Below are 21,601 nucleotides of genomic sequence, written 5' to 3'. Positions count from 1 at the left end.
AACCCCCTTTCAATCCAGTTAACTCCAGCGACCCAGCCCCAAGGAGATTCCAGGACATTCCAAGTCAGAAGGATTCTTGAACCCCCTTTCAATCTGGTTAACTCCAGTGACCCAGCCCCAAGGAGATTCCAGAACATTCTGAGTCAGAAGGATCTATAAGAGCCAGCTCGAGAGCCCACTTGGCGCTCTCTCCACCCTCGGAGAAGCCCGCGTTCCCTCTGGACGCGTTTCTCTCTCTCTCTCTCTCTCTCTCTCTCTCTCTCTCTCTCTCTCTCTCTCTCTCTCTTACTATCTGCTTATCCCTTTCTCTCCCTCTCCAAAAGTCTCCAAATAAAACCTGTTATTTCACTGCTCGTCTACTCCTGAAATTCTTTTCTGCGAGCGAGACAAGAACCCCAGAAACCTCGGGTAAGGCTTGGGACTGGTCTCTCCTTTCCTGCGAAGAGCAAATTCTCGTCCCAGCTTGAGTCAGTGGCTCCCCGAGCAATCGGGTGGCGGGGATTAACTCCCGTGCCAAGAAGATCAAGCGGACTTCAGGTGTGGCTTGATGGCCACCTTGTGGGGCTGGCAGGGCTTAGGCCCGAGCCGAGCAGGTGCTCACTGCAGACTTTACTGGTCCTAGCCTACCCAGGGTTCCGGGTGGCAGAGGCGGGTGGGGAGAAAGTGGCCGTCTTTCTCCTCCCCACTTCACATAAGTCACCCGTGGGGCCCACCCACATCACTACAACTTACTCATTATACTAATAATCTCATAGATGCCTAGGTCTACTGATAAATTTCCTCTGATAGAGCTCTTCTTTAAAATTTATATTCTTTATTTGTTTGGGGGTCATACTCAGTGCATGCTCCTTACTCTGTGCCCAGAGATTACTAATAACAGGCTCTGGGACCACTTGGGGTGCCACAGATCAAACCTGGGTCAGAGTGATGCAACGTAAACACCCTGTCGGCTGTACTCTAACTGTGATCCCAAAAATGATATTATAATATATCCTACTCTAGTTGATAGTTTTTGGAAGGATGTTCTAGAGAAACTGTTTTAAAAGATTACTTTCCCCCTTTGGCTCAACTTAATTTCTTCATCATTTATTTTATTTTATTTGCTTTTTGGGTCACACCTGGAGATGTTCAGGGGTTACTCCTGCCTTTGCACTCAGGAATTACTCCTGGCAGTGCTCAGGGATGCTGGGAATTGAACCCAGGTTGGCCGCTTGCAAGGTGAACGCCCTACCCGCTGTGCTATCTCTCTAGCCTCGATTTCTTCATTATTTAGAATATAAAGCAGCTATTTTGTGAGCAAGTGCTTAAAAGTAAATTTTTGAATATGATAAATTTCTGATGGTTCAAGTCTAGCTTTCTGAGAGAGGAAGAACTTGAATTTTAGTTAACAATAGAGGATAATGCCACAGCATGAAACAAATGGGGGGAGGGTCATAAACCTGAAAATATAATGACATAAACTACAGTAAAAATTGTCAGTGACTTTTAAATTATCCTCCAAATATCTGCTCATTTAAAGAAGAGAGCAATTTATATAACTGATGAATGACTAATGGTTAATAAATATTTGTCCCTAAGGTCACAGAAGGAGTGACTAAGGGATTAGAGACAAAATTCTCTATGTCAAATGGTTTTTACTGGAGAAAGTTAATAATTCCCTTGTCAGATCATGCAACTAAGTAGATTAATATTTGACTTCTATAGTACAAAAAGTTTCACTTACATTGTACAGTGTTTACTGCTTCAGTATTATACACCTACACAGTGGGTAACATCCTTCTCTCCAGCACATCCATTATTATATGAGATGATAAAAGGCTATCAAGCTGCCACCCTGTCTTGAAAACATATATCAGAAGTGGAGTCAGCAAGAGTGCGACTATTAGTAGTTGCATTTATAAATTTAAAAATATATATACTAAAAATAAAGCCAATGCAAATGTTTTAAAAAATATAGCAAACAGTAATCATACTTTCCTCAGAGTACCATACTGTAAAAGAACTATTTCACTGTTGAGGGGTCAAGGGGGATAGCACAGAATGTTAGAGTACATGCTGTTCATACCAGAGCTCAACCCTCAACCCCCAGCATCATGTGGTCCCCCAACATTGCCAGGAGGAGATCCAAAGCAATGATCCAGCTGTAGCCCCTGGAAAACATTGGATATAGTCCCAAACCAAACCCAAAATACAAACCTGCAAAAAGTTGTTGAGACCATGACTAATAATCCTTTCTAATAAAAATTTTTTCTGTCTGTAATACTTAAAAGTTTAACACATAATTTATGTAAATGCAATTTTAGATTTAGAGAGAAAAATAACAACTCAAATAATATTTGTTGTAAATAGGTTCATTTCATTAGGAAAATATTTCTATGTTTCTTAGTTGAGATAGTCTCTAAAGGAAGATAGTATAAAGATGTGATCCTTGAGCAACAAATTCAAGACAAGAAGCTTAATATTAAATATTTACACATACATATACACCCTTCATAATACTTTGAGGACATTTCTGAATTAGTTATAGATTCCAAGTAGCAATATCTGTTTTGTTTATTTGTTTTATTTTGTTTTGCTTAGGGGGAGCCACATACAGCAGTGCTCAGGGATTATTCCTGGCTCTGCATTCGGGGATTACTTCTAGTGGACTTGTGGAATGATATAAGATGCTGGTGCTAGGATGGAACTTGAGTTGGTCATGTGCATGCAGGGAAGTGCCCTACCAGCTATACTATCTCTCGCTCCCAATCTGAAGTTGAAATGTTTAAATGGTTCTAAATTACTTTTACTAAAAATTTATTCATGGACTTAATAGTTGAGCACCTCCTGGAGTGAACCTGCCTTTCACCCAACAAAAGAAAACCAAAAATCTTGGCTGATTTTCATTTCCTAAATTTGTTAACATTATTATTGTTATTTTGGTACAAACACAGCTTTGGTGCTCAGAGTTTACTTCTAGCTCTGTGCTTAGGTCACTCCTGGTAGATTTGGGAGACAAAATGGGATGCTGGGAATTGAACTCGATAGGCCGCATAAAGGCAAATGCCCTAGAGTGCAAGGCAATTTGTCACTGTCACTGTCCTCCCGTTGTTCATCGATTTTCTCGAGCAGGCCCAGTAACGTCTCCATCATGAGACTTTGTTGTTACTGTGTTTGGCATATCAAATACGTCATGGGTAGCTTGCCAGGCTCTGCCGTGCAGGCGAGATACTCTTGGTAGCTTGCCGGGCTCTCTGAGGGGGCGGAGGAATCGAACTCGGGTCGGCCATGTTGGCTGCGTGCAAGGCAAACACCTTACCTGCTGTGCTATCGCTCCAGCCCAAGGCAATTTGTTAAATGTCTATTTGTTCACAGTAACTTATAGACTGGGGACTTTTTATAACTTGCACAGACAATCCCAAATCGAGGAATATTGCTCACTGATTCAGTGGACAATCTCCAAGTAGATTTGTTAGGTAACTTTCATACAACAATAAAGCAGAAAGTAAATCAACAGAATATGATAGTGGCAATATTAAAATTCCTGTGTATTTATTATATTTTAAATTTGAAATATTTACTTCAAAGTTTTTTTGGTTATTTTCAATACAATTCTGAGATATTATGGAAAGAAGAGTCCTCACAGTTGCATAGCAAATAAAAGAAGGTAATGGTTTGGGCTCCTTTATATAAGAAGTAACTCCATCTCCTTCCATCTTCCTAGCTAGTTGTGATTTCCTAATACCTTTCTTTCTACCTAGGGATAGGTATAATTAACGATGTCTCTTTGGGGACAAGATTCTTAGCAGATACTTTGCCTTTTATTTATCTTTTTCCCAACAACAAACCAACCTAACTTTAATGGGAAGTGAGGAAAAAGAATATTTTTAAAAAGCACTGTCTGGTGCTGGAGCAATAGAACAGCGGGTAAGGCGTTTGCCTTGTATGCGGCTAACCTGGGTTCTATTTCCAGCATTCCATATGCTCCCCTGAGCACCGCCAGGAGTAATTCCCGAGTACAGAGCCACCAGTAACCCCGAGCATCGCCAGTGTGACACAAAAAGCAATAAATAAATAAATATAAAAAAGCACTGTCTGATGATTATTTCATCTCATAGTAACATGCTCTAATTAATTAGATGTTGTTAGTCACAATTTACATTGCAGTGAAAAATATGTCATTTATATTTTATGAGGGCTGGGACTATGGTAACATGGAATAGAGAGATAGTACTTAACAATGAAAGAAAAGAGACATTTTCCAAAGTTTTCTGTGGGAGAAGGTAAGTTAGTAAAAACACATTAGAAAGAAAACATTCCTGGCATACTGGTTCATTGAGTTGGTCCTCAAAGAATGTGTAGTTTGCCAGGAGTACTAATAGTCTTCTATCAGGAAAAACTTTATAAAACTTTATAGTAGCATTACTGTTTCATCGATTAAGTGAAACACATCAGACCCATCAACTATGGAAAGTCTGTTACCCTGTTATGTTTGCCCATAAACCACATAGGAGTGAGGTTATATATTATTTGTCCTCCCTTTGACTTACTTTAGAGAACACAATGCCCTCCAGTTCCTTACGAGTAGTAATCAAACAGTAAGATTCATCTTTTCTTATAGCAGTTTAATATTTCATTGTGCATATTTACCACAGATGCCTCATGAGGATGTATTAAACATTTGCAAGGATAAATGGTGCCTGTGGGGTCAGAGCGAGAAGCATGCCGGGTGCTTGCTTTGCACACAGTTGACCTGGATGCAAATTCTTGCACCACATATGGTACCCAAGGTTCAACAAGGAGTGATCCTTGAGTGTAGAGCCGGAAGTAGTAACTCCTGAGCAATACTGAGTGTGGCCCTTAAATCAAAATAAAAAAATTCTTTATCAAAAAACTGGTGGTGCCTAGGTATAAAATCAATACACAAAAGTCCATGGCTTTCCTATAGGCAAATAGTGAAAGAGAAGAAAGTGACATGAAGAAAACAATTCCGTTCACAATTGTGCTCCAGAAAATCAAGTACCTAGGAATCAGCTTAACTAAGGAAGTAAAGACCTGTACAAAGAAAACTACAAAACACTACTTCAGGAAATAAAAGAGGACACGAGGAAATGGAAAAATATCCCCTGTTCATGGATTGGGAGAATTAACATTGTCAAAATGGCAATACTTCCCAAAGCACTGTACAAATTCAACGTGATCCCTATTAAGATACCCATGACATTCTTCAAAGAAATGGAGCAAACACTCCTGAAATTTATATGGAACAATAAGACCCTACGAATAGCAAAAGCAATTCTTGGGAAAAAGAAAATGGGAGGAATCAACCTCCCTAACTTCAAACCCTACTATAAAGCAGTAATAATTAAAACAGCATGGTACTGGAACAAAGGCAGAGCTGTAGACCAAAGGAACAGGGTTGAATATACTGACATCTCCCCTCAAGCAGATGATCATCTAATCTTTGATAAGAGGGCAAGAAAAGTGAAGTGGAGCAAGGAAATCCTCTTTAACAAATTGTACTCGCCAAACTGCACAGCTACATGCAAAAAAAGGGGCACAGATCTCTGCCTACCACCATGTACAAAAGTAAGATTAAAATGGATTAAAGACCTCAACATAAGACCACAGTCCATAAGGTACATTGAAGACAAGGTTGGCAAAACCCTCCATGACATTGAAGCTAATGGTGTCTTCAAAGATGACACACCGCTGGCCAAGCAAGTGAAAACAGAGATAGACAAATGGGACTATCTTAAACTAAGAAGCTTCTGCACCTCCGAAGGAACAGTATCCAAAATACAAAGACAGTCTAGAGAATGGGAAAGGATATTCGCCGAATACACATCCAACAAGGGGTTGATATCAAGGATATACAAAGTACTGATTGAACTCCACAAGAAGAAAACATCCAACCCCATCAAAAAATGGGACCATGAAATGAACAGAAAATTTCTCAATGAAGAAATACAAATGGCTAAAAGGCACATGAGAAAATGCTCCACATCATTAATCATCAGGGAGATGCAGATCAAAACCACAATGAGATCTCACTTCACACCACAGAGACTGGTGCACATCCACAAGAACAAAAGTAACCGATGCTGACGCAGATGTGGTGAGAAAGGGACCCTCCTTCACTGCTGGTGGGATTGACAACTGGTTCAGCCCTTTTGGAAAACAGTATGGACGATTCTCAAAAAATTAGAAATTGAGCTCCCATTTGACCCAGCAATACCACTCCTGGGAATATATCCCAAACAGGGAAAAATGTATAGTCGAAGTAACATCTTTACTTGTTTGTTCATTGCAGCACTCCTTACAATAGCCAGAATCTGGAAAAAACCTGAGTGTCCGAGAACAGATGACTGGTTAAAGAAACTTTGGTACATTTACACAATGGAGTACTATGTAGCTATTAGAAAAGATGGTTACAGTCACGGTCCTCCCATTGTTCATCAATTTGCTTGAGCGGGCCCAGTAACATCTCCATTGTGAGACTTCTTGTTACTGTGTTTGGCATATTGAATACTCTCGGTAGCTTGCCAGGCTCTCCAAGAGGGGCGGAGGAACCGAACCTGGCTTGGCCAGGCTGGCTGCCTGCAAGGCAAATGCCCTACCACTGTGCTATCATTCCAGTCCTGGGGAACATAAAGTAACAAAATAGGAAAATAACATAAAGTAACAAAATAGGAGACTAACACCCAAGCAAGGCCAAGATTAGTACCAGGAATTTTGCTCCATGACTTGAGGCCAGCCACACATGCTAGTGGAAAAGGCAGCTCAGTTAGAGAAGGGAGCACCGAATAAAGGGTGTTGGGAGGATCCTCCTCCCAGGATCAGAGAAGCATGCTGAAAGTAGAACATAAACCAAACATGATTGCCACTCAATGCGATGCGTCTTTTGCAAACCTCAGCACCTAAAAGGAGAGAGAGAACAAAAGGGAATGCCCTGCCACAGAGGCAGGGTGGGATGGGGGGATGGGGGGTGGGAGGGATACTGGGATCCGTGGTGGTGGGAAATGGGCACTGGTGGAGGGATGGGTATTTGATCATTGTCTAATTGAAACCCAAGCACAAAATTTGTAAGTCTACAACTCTACCTCATGGTATCTCATAATAAAAATTAAAAAAAAAACACAAAAAACTGGTGCCTAGGATTTGAGTTGCATACATCAACAACAGGATATTTGTTGCCACCAGTCCCCTGTGGCTGCTATAATACCATGTTCTACTTTTCCTGTACTGTCCCTGGGTTCACGTTGTTTGTGTCTGGCAACTGATGCAACATCACAACAAACTAGGGTAGTGACTGGAGAATATCATATGTGTACCCAACAACAGCTATTCAGCATGATGATCTTCAGGGCTGGAGTGATAGCACAACGGGTAGGGCATTTGCCTTGCAAGTGGTCCTCTGGGGTTCGATTCCCAGCATCCCATATGGTTCCCTGAGCACCGCCAGGAGTAATTCTGAGTGCAAAGCCAGGAGTAACCCCTGTGCATAGCTGGGTGTGACCCAGAAAGCAAAACAAACAAACAAACAAAACAAGAAAACAGCATGATGATATTCATAGCCACTGGGCTAGGATTTTTGTATTTTCCACTTCCAGTTAGGGTAATGGCTGCTCCGACTCACTGCTTGAGTAGTGTGGCTCACTTCTGGCATATCTGCTGTCTGCTGTGATTTGTGGAATGGCAGCTTTCAGTTATGTTGATAACTAATCCTTCCTGTGCTCTGGGAACACATACCTGGTGTCTCAGCTGGGTATTGCCATTTCCCAGTTTTGTCCTGATATAGTAGGGGACGACAACATATTGAATGTCTCTAGGGCCTTTGAACTTTGGGTCCTCCCTTTTAGGTTGGAGATTCAGTGTGAGATACTCATGTTGGAGAATCTGCCTTTAGTTAAGTGCTGTTTGTAGCTACACATCTTTCACTACCCCAGTGAACTTGTGTAAGGTGAGGGCAAGGTTCATCACAGTCATGGTAGATAGAGCTGAGACTACAGCCCTGTCATGTAAAGCTCCTCACAGGAATGGACATTCCCAGCTCACTGTGCTGAGATCAATAGTCTTAGCCTGATTTTGACTCTCAGTCAGTGCAGGTATAAATCTAAATTTGTGTAGAACCTTGGTATGTAGCACATCAGAACCTTAGGTTGGTGTTTTATATCTAGTAACTAGACTGCTGTTTCTTTTTCTCTTTCACCCTCACCCCACCAGGGGAGGAGAATCCTTAGCTCTGAGTTTGGTCACTGCTCTGATGTTCAGAAGCTTGAACCTGAGGTAATGCCTCTATTTGCTTTTTAAATACTTTTAAAATTTTTAATTTTTTAAATATTTTATATTTTAATATATATTTTCTCAGTAAGACCCCACATGGGATGCTGTGTTTAGTTGTTTTTATGCATTACTTGAGTTTGTATAATTCACAGAAATACTCAAAAAATAATTCCATTTTGATCACCTTGGCCCTACCCTCTCTAATCACATATTTAATGGAAGGAAAGCAAATAACTCCTCTGTGTCATTTTCTAAGATTGCAGTAATTCCACTGAAAAGTTGGCTTAAAAAATGAAAATATATTTTTCTCATTGTGTAGTGACTGGAATTTCAACATCAAAGTGCCACTGGGGTTGTGTTCCCTTATGCTTTTTTTGTCATTGACCAATCTGCCAACCTTCACAGAGTCCTTCTTTTGTGAGGAACCTGATGTCTCTTATGCTTTTCATTAGGATAATGGTCATACTGCATTAGAGTCCCACTCCAATGACCTCATTTTTACTTAATTACATATTAAAGACTTTTCCCCACAGAATGTAGTTATACTGAGGGACTGGTGGTTGGGATTTTACCATGTTGTGTGTGTGTGTTTGGAGGGGGTATGCATAATTCAAATCTTAACACCACTTTCCCCCAATTATTAGCAATCATTTGTTACTGTTTTTTTACCCTCTCAATTCCCAATGAGTACTTCACTAGATTTCAAAGAAACTCAGAATTTCAGATTTATAAATTTTTACAAATTTACCTGGCTGAGCAGGGTTCAATTCCTCCGCCCCTCTCGGAGACCCTGACAAGCTACCAAGAATATTCCGTCCACACAGCAAAACCTGGATAGCTACCCATGGTGTATTCAATATGCCAAAAATAGTAATAACAAGTCTCATAATGGAGACGTTATTGGTGCCCACTCGAGCAAATCAATGAACAATGGAAGGACAGTGCTACAGTGCTACTAGGAGTATTCAAGATGACAGCTGCTAAAGGTAAAAAAAAAAACCCAAAATTGTATAGAATTAATAGACTCTGCCTTTCTGATTATGAATCTATTTCCCCACATAACTGAGAGAATACATTTATCACTAAAATGATCTTTTTGTGTGTGCATTTTCATTTTGTTTTAAAGGGCAACACTTGGAAATGCTCAGGATTTATTACTTCCTCTGTACTCAGAGATTTTTCCTGGTGGGGCTCAATGGAACATACAGGTTATCAGCAGTGGCGGTGATCAAATCCAGACCAGCTGCATGCAAGGCAAGTGTCCTTCCCACTGTATCTCCAGCCCCAGATTTAACAAATAGCTTTTGGAAACTTTCAGAAGGTGCACATAAATTTGTATTGAAATTTGTATTGTGTCTTCAGAATGAACCAAACACATCCTATCCAAAATATCTATTTTCTTCTGTAAGCTATTCCTATGTAAGCTGGTTCTTATGGACATTGAAGACAAGGTGGATTTATGGGACATATGTTCACCATCTTCTAGTCTCCTGCTTATATGTTTAATAATACTCTTTCTCTGTCTTGTTTCCTGATTGACTGACCCTGTAGAGTGGAAATGGAATGTGACCTTTTGTAGTTATACTAATAACCAAAGTAATATTTCTATGCTTTTAAATAATTATTGATTTTGCATCCAAAATATGTTATGTTAACAATTTTTGAAATATTTTTCAAAAAAATATTACTGGATATGTTAGTTAGGACTTACAGATCCACAGAAAATTAGAATTGGAAATTCAGAATTACAGTGAATCACTGGCACAATGACTCTCTGCCCTTATATGTCTTTTTGTGGTTGCTAACATTGCCAAAATGCCTAATGCATGTTATTAAATTGGTAGTATAAAGCATTATGGGCTTTGAGTTAGAGGGTAATATAAATCATCATCATTCCTATGTGGAAGTATACACTGTGGTAAACAAGATTAACCATTGGAATGAAAGCACTTATTCCACTATCTGCCATGACTCACATTTATCTTAAAATAAGCTCAATGTAACATACATTTTGATAATCAATTCCAAAGCCAAAGATAAGTATAGTAACTCCCTCGCTAAGAAAATTAAAAAATTGAATCATTTACTGTGCAAATTTAAATTGGTGGCTGATTATTATTAGCAAAAGAAATGCTTCTGAAATGAGCCAGAAATTAATTCTGTTGCACATAGAAATTATATCATATATATTTTAATGACAGCAATACTTTTAGCATTCATAGATAAAACAATAAGCACTGAAAATATGAGATTTCATGACATAGAGATGAATGAAAGACCATAAGACAAGTCATTTTTTCTATATTTTCATTTAACCAAGTTACCATTTCTGTCTATAAGTGAAGACCTTTATAGGAATCTGAGATTATTATTATCAGGAAACAGATAGCTTTCTTATGAAAATGATCTGACTTTACGTTTTCTCAACTTAAGTCAGTGTGCCTTCTCTGGTTTTACACAATTTAAAAGCAATCAATTTAAAATTTTAAATATTTGAAAATTAAGTTTAAATTAAAAATCTAAATCTAAACTATTTGAAAGAAAATATTTCTCATAATGTCTTCTATTAAGGAGAGCTGTATAACTACAAAATTATGAATTTTTTCTAGTATTACCCTAAATACAGATTAGTGCAATATCAGACCATGTTTAACTTCCATTTATAAAGAGAAAAGAGCAAAGGAGAAATAAAGTATTGTATTATAAGAAACTTCTGAATGAGTTGAGAAATCAAGTCGCAGCTGTGCTGGTTTAAACATATTATTATACAACATTTATATACTTGAAGATTTATGTTACAAATTTCTTACAGAAATTTTATATTCCTCTCCCCAAGATTTTTTGACATATAATGTTGTGTAAGTCTAAAGTGTACATAGCTATACTTAATATAAATTTGAATGTGATTTAGTTAATCTATAATTATTATACACATACATATGTATATATATCTCTTTATACACCTGCTTATCAGTAAAATTGTTAACATAAAAATTAACATACTCATTAAAAATATCTTTGTGTTGAGAAATTTTAGACTCTACTCTCACAGCAATTTTTAAACTGTAAAATGTAATTAAAACTTCTTAAGTACTCCACTTTAAAACCCACTTAATAGATGCAGAAAATAACAGGTATATTTTGGATAGTGCATATCCATTTTGAATTAGAATAATTAATGACTTTTCTACACCAACAAAATGAGTGAGTCCTTTTAAGTGCTGCTCCCATCTAAATTTCTAAAGTTTTTCCACAAGTTATCCAGACACAGTTTCTATGAGGCAAATATTGTCTTTCACTGATTCATGTACATGAGAATAAAAATATTTCATATCAAAAACATTTCATAAAAACTTTTCAGAATTGCTTTGAATGCATATTTAGCAACATTTTTATAAAAGTGATGCTCCATTTATAATTCTTTAACTAAAAAGAAAACAATATTAAATTATTTATATTTTCCAGTATCATGAGAGGCAAAGTTACCTAGTAAATTATATAAAAGTAAGTACACAGTGACTGAGAGTGCTGTGACTGGAAGTAGTTCTGTGAAGTCCTTTCATCTTAAATGGCAGTGACCAGAGAGAAGATTGCTTCTGGTAATCTATAAAGGTGTTTCCAGAATTATCCAGATCCTATTTAATAATTCATTCAAGAAATACTAACTGGACAAACTAAATGCATCAGAAATGAGATCTTCAAATCCAGAAACATATATAGTCCAGGACTTCCAATGGTTTTGATCCAATGGGAGTATTAGGGAGAAAAATAAGCACTAAGACTATAATTTAAGGAGAACAGAATTGACAGGAAGCTGTAAAATATCAAATGTGTTCAGACATTTGTGTGAAAACCATTATTTGTGAATAACTATTTCAGAGTTGGGATCTGAACTGAATTTATAAATGTGGATGTCACCAGCATATACGAGAATCAAAGGTCAAAGGTGAGAATCCTTAGCAGCATCAGATTTTTAAAAATGGCTTCTCAAAATGTAATATTGATTTTTACACCCTAGATAAAGACAAAGAAAGTGTACTAAATCTACTTTTAGATTTTTTTTTCCTCCCTACAGTTTCTGACATTAAGTGGATCTGTGAATAAGAGTGCCCTCTGATCCTTTTCTGAGTACTTCTCAACATCATGTCTTTAAATTCCTTGCTTTTAGGTCTTTAAGATTGCCATTGTCTTCTACCTCAAATAATGGAGCTTGAGAGATTCTTTCATGATAAGAGGGAGGCTCTGATGATTAAAAATAGTTCCAAAGCTTAGTCAGGTTTCAATTACATAACTCCTTTAATATCGGATGGTTGCTTCCTGGAGAAATAAAAAGGATGTTATTCCTTGTGAAGTAGGCAGTCAGCGATATGTGTGTGCATATATGAACATGTACATGCTAACAGAGTGTTGATAATGAATTCAGGATGCTATAAAACCATAATATGATCTGAAAATGAATAAACCTCCGGTTCTAGGCTCAAGATGTTAGATAATCTTATCCAATTCATAAGGTTGGAGCTTTCAGGAGATAGTTCAGCAGCAGCAAAGGCCCTAAATAAAATTCTGGATGAAGATCCCTTGAGCCCAAAGTCCTTGACCCTGGCAAGGAACTCATATCTGCAGTGAGAGCCCAGCTTAAGACCACATGGAAAGGTCTGTATAATCAGCTTCCTGAAGTCCCTAAATGTTCTTCCTTCTGTAGTCCCTTGCATCCTTGGTACTCTTTTTACCAGCTGCCCTAATTTCAGCTTGGGGTGCGTAATCATTTTGGAGGGGTCACACACAGATTTGCTCAGAGTTTACTCCTGGCTATGTATTCAGGGATCACTCCTGGCAGGGCTTGTGGGACCATATGGGATGTCTGGGATTGAACCCCAGCCAGAAGCATGTAAAGTAAGTGCCCCAACAGCTGTATCATCTATCTCTTCAGTCCCAGAGGTGCATAATCTTTTCTCCTTACTTTGTGCCATTCATTCTGGACTCATCCAAATTTCCAAATTGGAGTGTGTTTTTCCTTTGCTTTATGGGATTCTTTTGTCTTTTCTCCCCTTTCATATTTCTCCAGTTTCCACTTCATTATTTATCCTCTCTTAGCATTCCTTTCAGTTAGATGGTTGACAGACCTAGAAAGACCAGCTGGAAAACTACACAGACTTCCTTTTTCTGTGAAGAGCATAAACCCAAGCTCTGCCTGAGAACTCCCTCCTCTGCTTCACCCACACTGTGCAGATTAAGGAGCTCTTAGGTACAGTGTGACAGATGCCTTAGTGAGGCTGGCAAGGTGTCATTGTAGACATCATCAGGAGCTTGTCTTGTGCAGACTCTTACTAATCCTCATCTCCCTGTCACTCGTCTATCACCAACACCCGAGTCCCCCAAATATGCTACTGAATAACAAAGCTAAAGACAGATGAGTTTAGTAAATCTGGATGTCACCAAAAAAAAAAATATCCACTCATTGCTTTGGATAACAGGAATTCTGGGGGAATTTCAGAGAGTTAAGCTCTGAGGTCATTTGCAGTGCTCTGAAATAAATAGGAAAGTAAGAGTGAGGCATTACCTGATCTCATGATTTTTTTTCTCTCCTGGGGTCAGGGTGAAGGAGTTCCTCAAGCAGTGAGCAGATCTGGGCCAGGGGCAAACCTGGCAGTAGTTCAAAGGAGAGCCCGAAGATGCAGTGTTGCTATGTTCTGGGGAACTAGGGGATTGCCTAGACCACCCACATGGTGCCTTGGGCCTCCAGGGCTCAATTCAGCCATGCTCAAGGACCCATATGGTGTAGGGAATCAAAGCAGGTCAGCTGCAAGCAAGGCATGTACCTTAACCCATGTCCTAGCCCTTGTGATTGTGATAAAATCTTTTTAAAAAAGCTAATCTTTTAAAAGTACATCTGCACTTGATCTGATAACAGGCAAACAATTTCATTTCACCCTAGGCAGCAAAGATAAGAAAGGAAAGGAAAATTTCTTTCATTCTCTTTGATTGATTTTCTTTCCTCTCTGTTAAAATAAGATTATCTTCTTTAAACAATGTAATATATTTTGGGGAGGTAAAAAACAAGTTTCTGTTATACATAATACTTAATAGTGTGAGCCATAGAATGAGGCTCATCTGGAAGCAGTAGTTACCCTAAGGAAAACTCCTTAGTAAGCTCATAAAACAACAAACAAACAAAAAACAACATTTAAACCTCAGGGAAGCAGAGCTCTCCTCACTTTAGAGACTAAATTTAGCATCTATTTTAGACTTCACATAATTTTAGTTTTAAATATTTCCTTGCTATTACCAAACCCGCTAATTTTAGAAATCATAGAGCCAAAATATCCATTTGTGTTTTATTTGCTCTCTGAAAATTTAAATTATGAAATTGACTTTTCCTATCCCCACATTGATAGATATGATAATTAGAAAGCTGCCATCAGTGGCATAACTAAAAATCCTCACATGACTTAAGTACATTGCTCTGATAAGCCTCCAGATTTTAAAACTGAAATGGAGTGGGGGTTAGAGTGTTCTCCTCCTAAATGCCCCAGTTCAGGAGTGGGTGGGCTGCATTTACTTTGTGTTATCATTCTGTTGGGTTAGAGTGATAGCACAGTGAGTAGGGTGTTTGCCTTACACATGGTCAACCCAGGTTCAATTCCTCTGCCCCTCTCGGAGAGCCCAGCGAGCCCAGCAAGCTACCTAGAGTATCCTGCCAGCAAGGCAAAGCCTGGCAAGCTCCCTGTGGCATACTTGATATACCAAAAATAGTAACTACAAGTCTCACAGTGGAGACATTACTGATGCCCGGTCGAGTAATTCCATGAACAGCAGGAGGACAGTGCTACAGTGCTATCATTCTGTTACCAGGCCAGCATCACATCCCTCAAGTATAGAACCATTGTTTGGGATATTCTGAAAGAGGTGGGTGTCTCCCTATTGTATGCTGTAGGTGGAACACAGGTCGATTTTCAGAGGCACATGAATTAGGTGCTACTGCTGAGCTGTTGAACGGGCATTACATCCTACAATCTATCCTACACACTGCTGCCAGAACAAATTTCCTAAAGCACAGCTCTTGTTCTGTTATTCCACATCTCAAACCTGATGATTATAGTCCATGTCAGGTCTTAGAGTGCTCCACCAGCTACTGCCTTATCACCCCATAGTTCTTTTTTACACACTATGCAGGCTCTGGGAGACTAAGTACATATTCTTTTCACTACCTGCCTTACATTGCACCTGTTATTTTCTCACATTATTCTCTATTTGGCGTGTTGCTTCAACTGCATTACACACAATCACACACACACACACACACACACACACACCCCAATCAAATCCCATTCTTTAAAGACTAGATCTCTCAAAAATATCCCTTTTTTAAAAATTAATAATCTCCTAACTCCATCTCTACACCTGAATTTTCATAACATTATTTGAGAATCTCTATTGACACCTCTTTATGTCTTGTTCTTATGAATGTTATTGTTTATATCTTATTCTGCTAAAATAATGAATGTTTGTGTGGGCATAAAATACCTTTTATTCTAGTGTAATCATCAAAAACTGAGGCAAAGAATGGCTTGCTTGGGACTAGAGAGACAATATAGCAGGTAGAGTGTTTGTCTTGCATATGGCCAACTTGCCAGGAGTAACCCCTGAGCATCTCAGGTGTTGCTTCAAAACTAACAACAAAACAAATGTATGGTTTGCTTTTTTTCTCCTTGATCATTAAGGTATATCTCCCACATACCTAACTTTTGGCTGTTTACTTTCTTGGTAAACTTTGCCCCAAGTTTTTGGGGTCTGGCCAAAAGCACAGCAGCAATTTTGGGGTCTGGAATTCTGAAGGCGCCATCAGGCTGCTGATGCACTCGCATCACAGGTACAGATTGACCTGCTGTCAGCACCATACCCCCTGTATGGTTTGCTTTTGATAGAAGTCAGAGATGTCAATTCTTTTTAGTTATATATGTTTATTTCGATATGCCAGACACAGTAACAACAAAGTCTCCAATGGAGACGTTACTGGACCCGCTCGAGCAAATCGACGATCAACGGGAGGGCCTTTACTTTTACTTTTACTTTATTTCAACAAGGTTAATTCCTTCCTTCCTTTCTCTCTCTCTCTCTCTCTCTCTCTCTCTCTCTCTCTCTCTCTCTTTCTTTCTTTCATTTTTTCTTTCTTATTGGACCACAACTGGTGATATTTAGGGATGACTCCTAAATTACTCTAGGTGATGCTGATGGAACATATGGGATGCCGGAGATTGAATCTGGTCAGTACTTATAAGGTAAGCATGCTATCCTCTTTACTAGAACTGTGGCCACAGCAAAATTTTTTCATGGCTTTGATGGTAATTGTAAATGATAACATTTTTCTTGATGCTAATAATACAAAAATTAATATGAAACAATTAAGTTTTTCCTTGCTTTCTGAAAACAATGTAAAATGAAAGTACTTTTCCAATAAGAGATATATTGAAAATAATTTGTTTAGGTATTAAGGATTTTCCCATTTGAATGGTGAAGATAAATTTCAAGTTACTATTTTCAGTGAATTCTCTAAATGTCCCAGTGTGGTTTCCAACGAGTACTTTTTTGTGTATTTTAAACTCAGTTATATGTCATCTAAATTCATAATCATATTCTTCATTAAAACAAGTGCAGTTTAGTTGTGGTAGAAGAATTAAATTCAATTTAACAAAATTACATGAAATTCTAATTGTATAAAATGATGTTAAGGGTATCTATTCTATCAAGTAATTAAAAACCTAACTGCCCAAGTTTTAAAATTTACAATTCCATCAAAATAGCTATAGAGCTTTTTAATGGGGTCTGTGTGTCTATGTATGTTTAGAATTAAGACAAAAATAGGAAAAGTCACCATTCTATTTTAGATACACTACAAAGCAGCCAGACTACATACAACTCACTGATGGGTTTTGCTTGGTCATTATTTGTGTTTTAGTTATTTGGTTTTTTTTTCATGGTAGTTACTGACTTGCATCTGTTCTCCAAATTCCACAAAATTCTAAAGAGCTCTTTGAATCAAATAACTATGAAGAGAGGGGTGTGGCGATCCTTCTAGCTTTTAATTCTCATTTTCCCAAGTAGTGAAAATCTTAAAGTATTATTGGTAAATTACCAGAAATCATTTGGTTATGTACTATATTTACAACAAAGATGCTGACCTAGCTAGCTTTGTGAATAGTTTGGTACTAGAATGAGATAGAGGTTTATTTATCATTACCTTTGAAAGGTGTGTAGGGGTTCAAATTACTTTGTAATGATGGACTGGCCTTCAGATAATTACACATGTGTTACTCAGCTTCATCACTCTTCTCGCCACCACCAATATAAGTGTTTCTTTTGAAGTCATCTCTTGTCTCTAAAATGAACATTCTTTCCCATAAGCTTGATCCCACATGCAGTGGTTCTTTTTAACTTTATCTCTGAAATGAAACCTTATCTGTATGATTTTTCCTTCCTGAAATATTCTCTCAATATCTTTTTTGTACACGGTTGTGGTATCTTCAAAAAATTCCTGCAGAATCATAAAAGACATATAAGCCTGAATCTTTCATAAATAGCAATCATCAAGTATTGCTTTATCATTTTGCATATGATTTTTTGACTGACCCCCTGGTATCTTTATCATTTCTAGTAACACAGGAAAGATGGAGAGAAACCTTCATTCTAGGTGACAAATACTTATTCTGGTTTCATATGTGGAAAGAAAGTACACTTTTTTCTTAATATCTACAAGTATAAGCTTCCTGACATTTTTTAGAATATATACACAATAATTTTAGTATTTCTTTATGCTCTAGGTTCTTATTTTTTTGTTTTAAGATAAAATTAGAATATAAGGTAAAGGTAAAGGCCCTCCCGTTGATCGTCGATTTGCTCGAGTGGGCCCAGTAATGTCTCCATTGGAGACTTTGTTGTTACTGTGTTTGGCATATCGAACACTCTCGGTAGCTTGCCGGGCTCTCCGAGAGGGGCGGAGGAATCGAACTCGGGTCGGCCATGTTGGCCGCTTGTAAGGCGGACGCCCTACCCGCTGTGCTATCGCTCCAGCCCCAAATTAGAATGATTTAACTTATAAAATTGGGATGAAATATTGTGTTATTCTGATATTGGATAAGAAAATACAAGGGATTGTTTTATCTTGTAAGAAGGTAATTGTGTTTATACTAATGATAATTCTTTGAACTATGGACTCTTATTTTCTTAAAGAGAAGAATTTGCTTGTAAGATATTTTATTTTTAACTAAAAATAATAAGAGAACCAACAAAATCTTGATAACATTATAGCCATCCAAGGAGAGAGAATTTTCAGTTCCAAATTTAATGTTGTACAATTAACAGCAATGAAACCGTGGTTGGATTAGACCCATGAGTATATTTAGCTGCCTCTTGGATGCATCCTTTGAAATTAATTAGAAAGTTATCTTACATTTTATAATAAAAAAGCTTGGGTCAGTTAAAAATATTGTTTTATAATAACATGGGAGAGAATGGAAAGGTACATAAAATAAAAATTTAGAAATATCTTTTGGCTTCTATTTCTGTGACTAAGTGACATTCCAGAATTAATTTATTTTTATTTCAATGTAGTTACAAGGGGGGTAAATACATAATATGTACTTTATATGTGTTATATCAATAGAAATTTTATACTCTCACCAGTTTATTCATAGGAAGCATAGGTGTTTAAACTTTATTACAAGTATAAAAACCTTCATATTTGCCATTGCAGTTTCTAAAATTTACATTTTTTGTGTTCATATCAGAAAAATACTTTAACTTTGGTACAGAAAACATAACCAGCATCATTAATAGATACTTTCCAGTTTTGTTTGCCTACTAATACTGTCAGCATAATGAATGTTGAACTATCTAGAAACCAGTGGATTAATATATTAAACTACAAATGACAGAGAAATTATGAGCATCTTTGGAAACTATGGTTTATGAAAACATATTTGCACCCTATATTCTAGGCACCATTTAAAGACAGGCACAGAGTATCATGGTCCATGACAGTTCCTGCTTCTTAGTTCACCTGTACTGAATACTGTCACTGTCACTGTCCTCCCGCTGTTCATGGATTTGCTGGAGCGGGCCCAGTAACGTCTCCATTTTGAGACTTGTTGTTACTTTGTTTGGCATATTGAATACGTCACAGGTAGCTTGCCAGGCTTTGCCGCAGTGCGGGCGAGATACTCTCAGTAGCTTGCCGGGCTCTCCAAGAGGGGCGGAAGAATTGAACCCGGCTCAACGGGGCTGACTGCACGCAAGGCAAACGCTCTACCCCTGTGCTAGACCATTTCTGTTCTGCTCAAAATGAGTTACTTTTTCATCCCACTTTTATTTTAAGACAAAATCTTTTGTGATATTGAGACTTGCAAAACTTAGCCGAATAGGAATTCTAGTTCTCCTCCATTACATTCTTGCATTCTTGCCACTGTCTCTCTTCTGCATTTTCTTTGGGTTTTTTTCTTTTTTTGGACTATACCTGGAAGTGCTATGGGCTTACTCCCAGCATTGCATTCAGGAGGGATCACTCCTGAGGGAGTTCAGTGGGCCAGATGCAGTGCTGGGGATTGAACCTGAGTAGCAGGCTGCATGCAAGGCCTTATCTGCGGTACCATCTCTCCCACTCATTTGCTTTTTAAATGCAAATTTTATCATCACTCCAACAATGGGGGATATCTCAAAATTTTTACATGTCTGTAGAGTTGTTTTTCTTGTCTTTTGACCACATCTTGTGATTCTCAGTGCTTATTTCTGGATCTGTGTTCTAGGGCTAAAGGATCACTCTTGATAGGGCTCTAGAGACCATTTGAGGTGCCAGGGATTGAGCGTAAACTGCCACATGCAAAGCAAGTGTCCTACCTGCAGTGCTATCTCTTGGGCCTTCTACCTGTATTCTTCAGATATCTGCCAAGTCAACTCTTCCATTCACATCTTCTCTCAAGATTTTTCTCAACTTTCCCCATAACTCTGAATTTAAAACACCATCACATTACATAGTAACCTGCCTATTTATCTTCCCTACCATTTGTTTCTTTTATTTCAATATGCTATATGTAATACATCAATTTACATTGACTCTTTTAACATAGAATTGCAATATTCTTGGTAGTAGAACATTTTCCTTCTATATTTTCTGAGTTTCAAGTGGTTGGAACACTCCATGACACCTAACAGGTAATCACTAAATATCTGTTTAGTTGATAAATATGTGCTAAAACAAAAAGATGTATTCAGGATTAGCTATGAAAAAGCAAATTATAAATAGTATAAACCAAGTATGAATGTAGTCCTTTAGTAATGGCACACTATAAATTTGTCTTTTTGATAGCCTTCATAAACTAGAATTCTTTCATTCTCTCTTGTAGTTTCTACATAAATGGATTATAAAGTTTAAACCACCTTCTCTCACAAATACTAATCAAAGAATGACAAAATTAATCTAATAAAAAATTAGATTATTTCCTGAGATAAAGTTTAGAAATAACCTATTATTTTCTAAAGATAATTATGAAAATGTATCTTTATTTGTTATAAATAATTTCACTTTTAAAAATGTAATATTTTATAATGTATTTCAAGTATAAAATTAATTTCTCCTTTCCTTATCTAACTAGCTTCCTTCTATTTGAATTTTTAATAGGTAAAATAACAGTGATCCATCGTTCTTTAAATCAAATTAGCAACCAGATTTCTTCTTGTATTGCCATTCCATAAAAATCTATTTAGCATAAAATAAGGATGCTGTAACATTTCCAGGCAATATTTGATTATGTGGAGACTAAATGCTTCCAATTCTAACCAATTATTGAAGGGTGCATCTAATTATACCTTCACTTCTAATTCAGCAATCTGTTTTTCCAGTTGTTTCAATCTGGTATATCACTCTTTTCTCCTCTCAGCAAAAAAAGATATAATAGCCCCGCTTTGCATTGATCAAGCAATTTCCCTAAATGAATAACTAGTGTTCTTTATAGGCAACAGTGGAAACTGCAAACAAATATCATTATTTGTTCAAGTAATTGGAAAAAAATCACAAAAAAAGAAAGAGGGTTTAGAAACAAAATTCTCTCATATTCATAGCCATAAATGATGTAATAAAGTGCTTCCCACTTCTTTATATGTACCTGTGCATGAACATAGTATGGCTGGTGTTTTCAAGTTGTGAAAATATATCAATGTGAATGTATTGAGGAAGAGAGGGATAAGGAAGAGACTCACACTGATTAATTGGTAGAACACACTGATTAAGGGGTATAGTTCACTGTTTATCAGGAAAACATCACCTCTGCACTCTTAATATTGGAAA

The 21,601-nt window shown here is 37.5% G+C and overlaps 1 protein-coding gene across 3 annotated transcripts in view; it reads right to left on the bottom strand.

Moving 5' to 3' along the window:
* The window catches only part of FUT9 (fucosyltransferase 9), a 211,484-nt gene that overhangs the window by 50,032 nt on the left and 139,851 nt on the right, over positions 1–21,601 (bottom strand). The window contains exons 1-2 of one of the 3 annotated variants that reach the window (XM_056125209.1): positions 4,630–4,698; positions 1,724–1,834 (exon numbers count right to left, since the gene is read on the bottom strand). The exons of 1 other annotated variant lie outside the window; for it this stretch is intronic. The gene's annotated coding sequence lies outside the window, so the exon portion shown is untranslated. Of the gene's footprint in view, positions 1–1,723; positions 1,835–4,629; positions 4,699–21,601 lie in introns of those variants that run through there. One more of the 3 variants, XM_056125208.1, reaches the window with a different exon arrangement.

Source organism: Sorex fumeus, unplaced genomic scaffold (genome assembly GCF_029834395.1).
Source record: "Sorex fumeus unplaced genomic scaffold, SorFum_2.1 ptg000054l, whole genome shotgun sequence".
In the NCBI taxonomy this organism is placed as follows: domain Eukaryota; kingdom Metazoa; phylum Chordata; class Mammalia; order Eulipotyphla; family Soricidae; genus Sorex; species Sorex fumeus.
The sequence above is the reverse complement of the archived record's forward strand: the minus strand, read 5'-3'. Positions and strand labels throughout refer to the sequence as shown.